Source organism: Homalodisca vitripennis, chromosome 5, assembly GCF_021130785.1.
Source record: "Homalodisca vitripennis isolate AUS2020 chromosome 5, UT_GWSS_2.1, whole genome shotgun sequence".
NCBI lineage: Eukaryota > Metazoa > Arthropoda > Insecta > Hemiptera > Cicadellidae > Homalodisca > Homalodisca vitripennis.
In genome coordinates this window covers 90,837,591-90,849,793 of record NC_060211.1, presented here as the reverse complement: position 1 = coordinate 90,849,793, position 12,203 = coordinate 90,837,591, and positions in this window count along the sequence as shown.

Sequence of the window (12,203 nt, the reverse complement as noted above, 5' to 3'; positions counted from 1 at the left end):
AATAACCTGGTGAACCAACAATTCTTACCTCGCTTATCAATCCCGCGTAAATTTAAGTGATTTGGTGGTAACTTACTGACTAATTAATTCTATTTCAATCTACTTTTGACATAATCTTAGGCTTAATAAGAAAGTAAGAGCGGTGGGTGAGAATATCGAGACCCAGAACTAGTTTAGGTTTATATACAAGGGAATTTTTTTATTATATTTTACTTCATTTATTCGCTTGTGATAAAAAAACTGATCGCTGATGAATTAGAGTTAGTTAGTGTAGAAATAAAAACCGCTTCACAAATCAGTTTTATACACGAAATGTTATGTATGTAATTGACACAATTGTAGATTGCTAATAGATAACATTACATGTCTGGTAATAAGTGAAATAGAAATATTTTAACGATATTATTAATTTATTATTAATACAATTAAGATAAAAGATTACAATTAAAGATGTGTTAAAACAATATGCATTGAACACTATTTTGTTGCTTTCATCTTCTTCGCCGTGCACGTCTCCCGCCCTTCGAGTTCGTTTACAGTAACAAATAGATTGTTTTGACACTATCATTAATTAACTCAGGAGCCTAGAGCCAATTTGTATTGAATAAGCACATATGTTGATTTTTCTTAAAATCTATAAAGAAATATTCCTAGAGAAAAAAGAACTCAATCGAAGAGCGCGCTAGTTTTGGCGGAGGTTGAAATGTGGGAAGGTATCAAAAGGGGTAAAAAGATAATATGATAATATTTTCTCAGATTGTACTTTTCTTATCTTGACACGTTTGAAACAAACTGTAAGACACGTAAATAATGTTCAAGCAGGGCCAGCTGACTCATACGTTTTAAAGTGATGACTTTCAGTCTCTTTATCGAGTTGTGAGATGATATAAACATTATTTCTGCATCTGACAGTACATCGAACTAAAAAAATTAATCTGATAAAAAATTATCTTTCTATATCTTTAACACTTTTGATACCCTCTCATTTGGACCTTCACCAAAATTAGTGCGGCTGAAAATAAATTTCTTTATTAAGAAAAAAATTCTCTATCCATTACAAACAACCCAGATTTTGTGCTTATACAGTGCATATTGGCTCTCGGCTCCAATTTGATATGATTCACCCTCCCCTCCCATATGGTACACAGTTTACAAGCATTGGCTAACACGGTAAAAAGATTAATACAAGCACCGATAATGTTCTGTACTTACAGTAAATCAATAGTTCGGTGTACAACTGTCGGTACATAAATACCATCTAAATACCGGATTGAATTGATCAATCCAGGCCATAAAATAAAAAATTCGAAGCTATGATGAAAGAACTAAGTAAAATTCGATGCAAAGATTTAATGACCATGGACTGTATGTTTTAGTATCCTTACTGAAGTGATATATCCAAATCTCTGGCATCAACTTCATGCTGCAAAATTTCATCAATACTTCATTGATACTTCCAAAAGTTGATATCCAAATTCTATTAGCTTTGATCCTAAAACGCTGTAATCCTTTATAATTCCAAATTAATTTCCATACAATACAAATATTATTAATTAGATATGATGATTGAGGCGCAAAATTTGTGTACAGAGTAGTTTTCACTCGTGGTGTCAAGTAAGGTGGAACATTTGTGTTTACGCTAATGTCAGAAGTACGTGAGGATCAACACGGCTTTTTCGTGAAGGCAGTTAAAAGATGGGTTCCAATCAAAATATTATCAGAAGGATACACGTCGTCATTAGTGTGGTGGAGAAAAACAGACGTGTTAAATGTTAACATTGGTGATTTTGTAGCTGCCCTCACAGTTGGCGATTTCTAGTTGGTTTGTGTCAATCATAAGTAACTAGAAAATGAGTGGATCATATCCGAAGGAACTGCTTCTCTTCTGCAGGTCGCTGGGAGTGTTCCCAGTCCACAATGTTAGTGCGGAGTCGGGCAGACAACGTTTCTCAATGGTAGTGTTCCTCTACAGCTTGGCCCTCGTGTCTGTGCAGAGCTGCCTTTGTCTGTACAGTCTTCGTTGGGAATTGGACAGGTATATGTCAGCCATGGAACTGATTGATTTATCATTGTTATATATTTACAGTTTATAAGATACCGTTAGCTCCAGAAAGATTCAACTCTTGTTGGATTATGTATTCCAGTTGAATCTACACTAACAACACAGCAAAAACCAATGTGTCACTTAAATTTGGATCTCATCAATGTTTAGGAGGGGACAGAACAATAACCGCAAATGGGGTTAGAGGATTGATCGATTGGTCTAGTTTACTGCGCATGATAACTGTTGGAATGGGTTATCCTTAGGTTATCCTGGCTCCCTTAGTTTTAAATGTTTTTGCAATTTAGACATTTTGTCCGCTTTGACTGGATGGAACTGGAACAGAACTAGACCCTTCTTCCAAGGTAGCATGAATGAGATATATCTCCGCCATCCCTCCTCATGGGAGATGTAACATGAGATCTCAACATGAGGCGGCCCAAACTCCTAAATTTATCCATGATAGTTATCATTTCGCTCCGGAACCAGTTCAAAGGTTTTAGGATTTTGAGAGGTTGCAGTGAGAGAACAACTTTTCTTATCCTAATATTATTTTTATTTTCTTTTCCTAAGTAAAAAAAAGTATTATAATTATTTAAATTGATACGACAAATATATATTTATTTAATTCACGTTCATTTTTTATTCTATAAAGTAGTACAAGTCGACTTCATAAACTTACAGATTCTACAAATAATTACACAACTAATAGTCTATAAATATATAAATATATAAAGCACATGAATTACAACTCACCCAATCCCCAATCGACCTCTATTGTAAATTCCTACGTTTTACTCAAAAGATTCAGAACGTGGCCGCTAATACAAGAGGCCCACCACAACAAAACGAAACAGATTTCTACCGTGAAACAAGTAAAATACCTGCTTGAAACAGCTAAATTGTACAAAATAAAGTTATTTTTCTTAATGATATTATGATAGATACTGCGAGACACTTTTTGTACTATGCACATTATATTACAGATACCGAAGTATCTATCCAAAAAACGTTCAAACCAGCACAGCACAGGTGGTCAAGATTAGTCACATCTGTAGTCTGACAATGACGGCGATCGTGTGTGTGATCACCAGTGGCAACAGTGGACGACTGACTCAACTGTACAAGGACTTGGACCAAGTTGACAACACTCTGGCTCGGCGCTGTCAGTCACATATCCTGACGTGGATGTGTCTCGCCCTCGCCAGTCTCACTGTGCTGTTTACGCTGGAGTACATGGCACGATCCGTGGTGAGTAGCCTAAATGTCGCTATCACAATTTATAACTATGGACGACTGACTCAACTGTACAAGGACTTGGACCAAGTTGACACACTCAGTGTCAGTCGCATATCCTATGGATGTGTCTTGCTCTAGCCTGTCTCACTGTGCTTTTACGCTGGAGTACATGGCACGATCCGTGGTGAGTAAATGTCGCTATCACAATTTATAACTATGGACACTGACTCAACTGTACAAGGACTTGACCAATTGACAACACTCTGGCACAGCGCTGTCAGTCACATATCCTAACATGGATGTGTCTTGCTCTAGCCTGTCTCACTGTGCTGTTTACGCTGGAGTACATGGCACGACCGTGGTGAGTAATGTCGCTATCCCAATTTATAAACTATGGACGACTGACTCAACTGTACAAGGACTTGGACCAAGTTGACAACACTCTGGCACAGCGCTGTCAGTCGCATATCCTGACGTGGAATGTGTCTCGCTCTAGCCTGTCTCACTGTGCTGTTTACGCTGGAGTACATGGCACGATCCGTGTGAGTAAATGTCGCTATCACAATTTATAACTATGGACGACTGACTCAACTGTACAAGGACTTGGACCAAGTTGACAACACTCTGGCTCGGCGCTGTCAGTCACATATCCTGACATGGATGTGTCTTGCTCTAGCTGTTCTCACTGTGCTGTTTACGCTGGAGTACATGGCACGATCCGTGGTGAGTAAATGTCGCTATCACAATTTATAACTATGGACGACTGACTCAACTGTACAAGGACTTGGACCAAGTTGACAACACTCTGGCTCGGCGTTGTCAGTCGCATATTCTGACGTGGATGTGTCTTGCTCTAGCCTGTCTCACTGTGCTGTTTACGCTGGAGTACATGGCACGATCCGTGGTGAGTAAATGTCGCTATCACAATTTATAACTATGGACGACTGACTCAACTGTACAAGGACTTGACCAAGTTGACAACACTCTGGCTCGGCGCTGTCAGTCGCATATCCTGACGTGGATGTGTCTTGCTCTAGCCTGTCTCACTGTGCTGTTTACGCTGGAGTACATGGCACGATCCGTGGTGAGTAAATGTCGCTAATCACAATTTATAACTATGGACGACTGACTCAACTGTACAAGGACTTGGACCAAGTTGACAACACTCTGGCTCGGCGCTGTCAGTCACATATCCTAACATGGATGTGTCTTGCTCTAGCCTGTCTCACTGTGCTGTTTACGCTGGAGTACATGGCACGATCCGTGGTGAGTAAATGTCGCTATCACAATTTATAACTATGGACGACTGACGCAACTGTACAAGGACTTGGACCAAGTTGACAACACTCTGGCACGGCGCTGTCAGTCGCATATCCTGACGTGGATGTGTCTTGCTCTAGCATGTCTCACTGTGCTGTTTACGCTGGAGTACATGGCACGATCCGTGGTGAGTAAATGTCGCTATCACAATTTATAACTATGGACGACTGACTCAACTGTAACAAGGACTTGGACCAAGTTGACAACACTCTGGCTCGGCGCTGTCCAGTCGCATATCTGACATGGATGTGTCTTGCTCTAGCCGGTCTCACTGTGCTGTTTACGCTGGAGTACATGGCACGATCCGTGGTGAGTAAAATGTCGCTATCACAATTTATAACTATGGACGACTGACTCAACTGTACAAGGACTTGGAACCAAGTTGACAACACTCTGGCTCGAGCGCTGTCAGTCGCATATCCTGACGTGGATGTGGTCTTGCTCTAGCATGTCTCACTGTGCTGTTTTACGCTGGAGTACATGGCACGATCCGTGGTGAGTAGCCTAAATGTCGCTATCACAATTTATAACTATGGACGACTGACTCAACTGTACAAGGACTTGGACCAAGTTGACAACACTCTGGAGCTCGGCGCTGTCAGTCGCATATCCTGACGTGGATGTGTCTTGCTCTAGCATGTCTCACTGTGCTGTATACGCTGGAGTACATGGCACGATCCGTGGTGAGTAATGTCGCTATCACAATTTATAACTATGGACGACTGACTCAACTGTACAAGGACTTGGACCAAGTTGACAACACTCTGGCTCGGCGCTGTCAGTCACATATCCTGACGTGGATGTGTCTTGCTCTAGCATGTCTCACTGTGCTGTTTACGCTGGAGTACATGGCACGATCCGTGGTGAGTAAATGTCGCTATCACAATTTATAACTATGGACGACTGACTCAACTGTACAAGGACTTGGACCAAGTTGACAACACTCTGGCTCGGCGCTGTCAGTCGCATATCCTGACGTGGATGTGTCTTGCTCTAGCCTGTCTCACTGTGCTGTTTACGCTGGAGTACATGGCACGATCCGTGGTGAGTAAATGTCGCTATCACAATTTATAACTATGGACGACTGACTCAACTGTACAAGGACTTGGACCAAGTTGACAACACTCTGGCTCGGCGCTGTCAGTCACATATCCTGACGTGGATGTGTCTTGCTCTAGCATGTCTCACTGTGCTGTTTACGCTGGAGTACATGGCACGATCCGTGGTGAGTAGCCTAAATGTCGCTATCACAATTTATAACTATGGACGACTGACTCAACTGTACAAGGACTTGGACCAAGTTGACAACACTCTGGCTCGGCGCTGTCAGTCGCATATCCTGACGTGGATGTGTCTTGCTCTAGCATGTCTCACTGTGCTGTTTACGCTGGAGTACATGGCACGATCCGTGGTGAGTAAATGTCGCTATCACAATTTATAACTATGGACGACTGACTCAACTGTACAAGGACTTGGACCAAGTTGACAACACTCTGGCTCGGCGCTGTCAGTCGCATATCCTGACGTGGATGTGTCTTGCTCTAGCATGTCTCACTGTGCTGTATACACTGGAGTACATGGCACGATCCGTGGTGAGTAAATGTCGCTATCACAATTTATAACTATGGACGACTGACTCAACTGTACAAGGACTTGGACCAAGTTGACAACACTCTGGCTCGGCGCTGTCAGTCACATATCCTGACGTGGATGTGTCTTGCTCTAGCATGTCTCACTGTGCTGTTTACGCTGGAGTACATGGCACGATCCGTGGTGAGTAAATGTCGCTATCACAATTTATAACTATGGACGACTGACTGACTCAACTGTACAAGGACTTGGACCAAGTTGACAACACTCTGGCTCGGCGCTGTCAGTCACATATCCTGACGTGGATGTGTCTTGCTCTAGCATGTCTCACTGTGCTGTTTACGCTGGAGTACATGGCACGATCCGTGGTGAGTAAATGTCGCTATCACAATTTATAACTATGGACGACTGACTCAACTGTACAAGGACTTGGACCAAGTTGACAACACTCTGGCTCGGCGCTGTCAGTCACATATCCTGACGTGGATGTGTCTTGCTCTAGCATGTCTCACTGTGCTGTTTACGCTGGAGTACATGGCACGATCCGTGGTGAGTAAATGTCGCTATCACAATTTATAACTATGGACGACTGACTCAACTGTACAAGGACTTGGACCAAGTTGACAACACTCTGGCTCGGCGCTGTCAGTCGCATATCCTGACGTGGATGTGTCTTGCTCTAGCATGTCTCACTGTGCTGTTTACGCTGGAGTACATGGCACGATCCGTGGTGAGTAAATGTCGCTATCACAATTTATAACTATGGACGACTGACTCAACTGTACAAGGACTTGGACCAAGTTGACAACACTCTGGCTCGGCGCTGTCAGTCGCATATCCTGACATGGATGTGTCTTGCTCTAGCATGTCTCACTGTGCTGTTTACGCTGGAGTACATGGCACGATCCGTGGTGAGTAAATGTCGCTATCACAATTTATAACTATGGACGACTGACTCAACTGTACAAGGACTTGGACCAAGTTGACAACACTCTGGCAGTCACATATCCTGATGTGGATGTGTCTCAGTCCGTGGTGAGTAAATGTCCCTTGCATGAACAGTGGATGTGTCTTGCTCTAGCATGTCTCACTGTGCTGTATACACTGGAGTAAACATGGCACGATCCGTGGTGAGTAAATGTCGCTATCACAATTTATAACTATGGACGACTGACTCAACTGTACAAGGACTTGGACCAAGTTGACAACCACTCTGGCTCGGCGCTGTCAGTCACATATCCTGACGGTGGATGTGTCTTGCTCTAGCATGGTCTCACTGTGCTGTTTTTACGCTGGAGGGGGGGGGGGGGGGGGGGGGGGGGGGGGGGGGGGGGGTAACATGGCACGATCCGTGGTGAGTAGCCCTAAATGTCGCTATCACAATTTTATAACTATGGACGACTGACTCAACTGTACAAGGACTTGGACCAAGTTGACAACACTCTAGCTCGGCGCTGTCAGTCGCATATCCCTGACGTGGATGTGTCTTGCTCTAGCAATGTCTCACATGTGCTGTTTACGCTGGAGTACATGGCACGATCCGTGGTGAGTAGCCTAAATGTCGCTATCACAATTTATAACTAAAGGACGACCTGACTCAACTGTACAAGGACTTGGACCAAGTTGACAACACTCTAGCTCGGGCGCTGTCAGTCGCATATCCTGACATGGATGTGTCTTACTCTAGCATGTCTCACTGTGCTGTATACACTGGAGTACATGGCACGATCCGTGGTGAGTAAATGTCGCTATCACAATTTATAACTATTGGACGACTGACTCAACTGTACAAGGACTTGGACCAAGTTGACAACACTCTGGCTCGGCGCTGTCAGTCACATATCCTGACGTGGATGTGTCCTTGCTCTAGCATGTCTCACTGTGCTGTTTACGCTGGGAGTACATGGCACGATCCGTTGGTGAGTAAATGTCGACTATCACAATTTATAACTATGGACGACTAGACTCAACTGTAACAAGGACTTGGACCAAGTTGACAACACTCTGGCTCGGCGCTGTCAGTCACATATCCTGACGTGGATGTGTCTTACTCTAGCATGTCTCACTGTGCTGTATACACTGGAGTACATGGCACGATCCGTGGTGAGTAAATGTCGCGCTATCACACAATTTATAACTATGGGACCGCGGAACTGACTCAACTGTACAAGGACTTGGACCAAGTTGACCAACACTCTGGCTCGGCGCTGTCAGTCACATATCCTGACGTGGATCGTGTCGTGCTCTAGCATGTCTCACTGTGCTGTTTACGCTGGAGTACATGGCACGTATCCGTGGTGAGTAAATGTCGCTATCACAATTTATAACTATGGACGACTGACTCAACTATACAAGGACTTGGGACCAAGTTGACAACACTCTGGCTCGGCGCTGTCATTCACATATCCTGACGTGGATGTGTCTTGCTCCTAGCATGTCTCACTGTGCTGTTTTAACGCTGGAGTACATGGCACGATCCGTGGTGAGTAAATGTCGCTATCACAAATTTATAACTATGGACGACTGACTCAACTGTACAAGGACTTGGACCAAGTTGACAACACTCTGGCTCGGCGCTGTCAGTTCACATATCCTGACGTGGATGTGTCCTTGCTCTAGCATGTCTCACTGTGCTGTTTACGCTGGAGTACATGGCACGATCCGTGGTGAGTAAATGTCGCTATCACAATTTATAACTATGGACCGACTGACTCAACTGTACAAGGAACTTGGACCAAGTTGACAACACTCTGGCTCGGCGCTGTCCAGTCACATATCCTGACGTGGATTGTCTTGCTCTAGCATGTCTCACTGTGCTGTTTACGCTGGAGTACATGGCACGAATTCCGTGGTGAGTAAATGTCGCTATCACAATTTATAACTATGGACGACTGACTCAACTGTACAAGGACTTGGACCAAGTTGACAACACTCTGGCTCGGCGCTGTCAGTCACATATCCTGACGTGGATGTGTCCGTTGCTCTAGCATGTCTCACTGTGCTTGTTTACGCTGGAGTACATGGCACGATCCGTGGTGAGTAAATGTCGCTATCACAATTTATAACTATGGACGACTGACTCAACTGTGCAAGGACTTGGACCAAGTTGACAACACTCTGGCTCGGCGCTGTCAGTCACATATCCTGACGTGGATGTGTCTTGCTCTAGCATGTCTCACTGTGCTGTATACGCTGGAGTACATGGCACGATCCGTGGTGAGTAAATGTCGCTATCACAATTTATAACCTATGGACGACTGACTCAACTGTACAAGGACTTGGACCAAGTTGACAACACTCTGGCTCGGCGCTGTCCGTCACATATCCTGACGTGGATGTGTGTCCTTGCTCTAGCATGTCCTCACTGTGCTGTTTTTACGCTGGAGTACATGGCACGATCCGTGGTGAGTAGCCTAAATGTCGCTATCACAATTTATAACTATGGATGACTGGACTCAACTGTACAAGGACTTGGACCAAGTTTGACAACACTCCTAGCTCGGCGCTGTCAGTCGCATATCCTGACGTGGATGTGTCTTGCTCTAGGCATGTCTCACTGTGCTGTTTACGCTGGAGTACATGGCACGATCCGTGGGTGAGTAGCCTAAATGTCGCTATCACAATTTATAACTATGGACGACTGACTCAACTGAGTACAAGGACTTGGACCAAGTTGACAACACTCTAGCTCGGCGCTGTCAGTCCGACATATCCTGACATGGATGTGTCTTACTCTAGCATGTCTCACTGTGCTGTATACACTGAGTACATGGCACGATCCGTGGTGAGTAAATGTCGCTATCACAATTTATAACTATGGACGACTGACTCAACTGTACAAGGACTTGGACCAAGTTGACAACAACCACTCTGGCTCGGCGCTGTCAGTCACATATCCCTGACGTGGATCGTGTCTTGCTCTAGCATGTCTCACTGTGCTGTTTACGCTGGAGTACATGGCACGATCCCCGTGGTGAGTAAATGTCGCTATCACAATTTATAACTATGGACGACTGACTCAACTGTACAAGAACTTGGACCAAGTTGACAACACTCTGGCTCGGCGCTGTCAGTCACATATCCTGACGTGGATGTGTCTTACTCTAGCATGTCTCCACTGTGCTGTATACACTGGAGTACATGGCACGATCCGTGTGAGTAAATGTCGCTATCACAATTTATAAACTATGGACGACTGACTCAACTGTACAAGGACTTGGACCAAGTTGACAACACTCTGGCCTCGCGCTGTCAGTCACATATCCAGACGTGGATGTGTCTTGCTCTAGCATGTCTCACTGTGCTGTTTACGCTGGAGTACATGGCACGATCCGTGGTGAGTAAATGTCGCTATCCACAATTTATAAACTATGGACGACTGAGACTCAACTATACAAGGACTTGGAGACCAAGTGACAACACTCTGGCTCGGCGCTGTCAGTCACATATCCTGACGTGGATGTGTCTTGCTCTAGCATGTCTCACTGTGCGTTTACGCTGGAGTACATGGCACGATCCGTGGTGAGTAAATGTCGCTATCACAATTTTATAACTATGGACGACTGACTCAACTGTACAAGGACTTGGACCAAGTTGACAACACTCGGCTCGGCGCTGTCAGGTACACATATCCTGACGTGGATGTTGTCTTGCTCTAGCATGTCTCACTGTGCTGTTTACGCTGGAGTTACATGGCACGATCCGTGGTGAGTAAATGTCGCTATCACAATTTATAACTATGGACGACTGACTCAACTGTACAAGGACTTGGACCAAGTTGACAACACTCCTGGCTCGGCGCTGTCAGTCACATACCTGACGTGGATGTGTCTTGCTCTAGCATGTCTCACTGTGCTGTTTACGCTGGAGTACATGGCACGATCCGTGGTGAGTAAATGTCGCTATCACCAATTTATAACTATGGACGACTGACTCAACTGTACAAGGACTTGGACCAAGTTGACAACACTCTGGCTCGGCGCTGTCAGTCACATATCCTGACGTGGATGTGTCTTGCTCTAGCATGTCTCAACTGTGCTGTTTACGCTGGAGTACATGGCACGATCCGTGGTGAGTAAATGTCGCTATCACAATTTATAACTATGGACGACTGACTCAACTGTGCAAGGACTTGGACCAAGTTGACAACGACTCTGGCTCGGCGCTTGTCAGTCACCATCACGGCATGGATTCTTTTTGTGTCTTGCTTGCTCTAGCATGTCTCACTGTGCTGTTTACGCTGGAGTACATGGCACGATCCGTGGTGAGTTAAATGTCGCTATCACAATTTATAACTATGGACGACTGACCTCAACTGTAACAAGGACTTGGACCAAGTTGACAACACTCTGGCCTCTGCGCTGTCAGTCACATATCCTGATGTGGATGTGTCTTGCTCTAGCCTGTCTCACTGTGCTGTATTACACTGGAGTACATGGCACGATCCGTGGTGAGTAAATGTCGCTATCACAATTTAATAACTATGGACGACTGACTCAACTGTACAAGGACTTGGACCAAGTTGACAACACTCTGGCTCGGCGCTGTCAGTCACATATCCTGACGTGGATGTGTCTTGCTCTAGCATGTCTCACTGTGCTGTATACACTGGAGTACATGGCAACGATCCGTGGTGAGTAAATGTCGCTATCACAATTTATAACTATGGACGACTGACTCAACTGTACAAGGACTTGGACCAAGTTGACAACAACTCTGGCTCGGCGCTGTCAGTCACATATATCTCTGACGTGGATGTGTCTTGCTCCTAGCAATGTCTCACTGTGCTGTTTACGCTGGAAGTACATGGCACGATCCGTGGTGAGTAGCCTAAATGTCGCTATCACAATTTATAACTATGGACGACTGACTCAACTGGTACAAGGACTTGGACCAAGTTGACAACACTCTAAGCTCGGCGCTGTCAGTCGCATATCCTGACGTGGATGTGTCTTGCTCTAGCAGGTCTCACTGTGCTGTTTACGCTGGAGTACATGGCACGATCCGTGTGAGT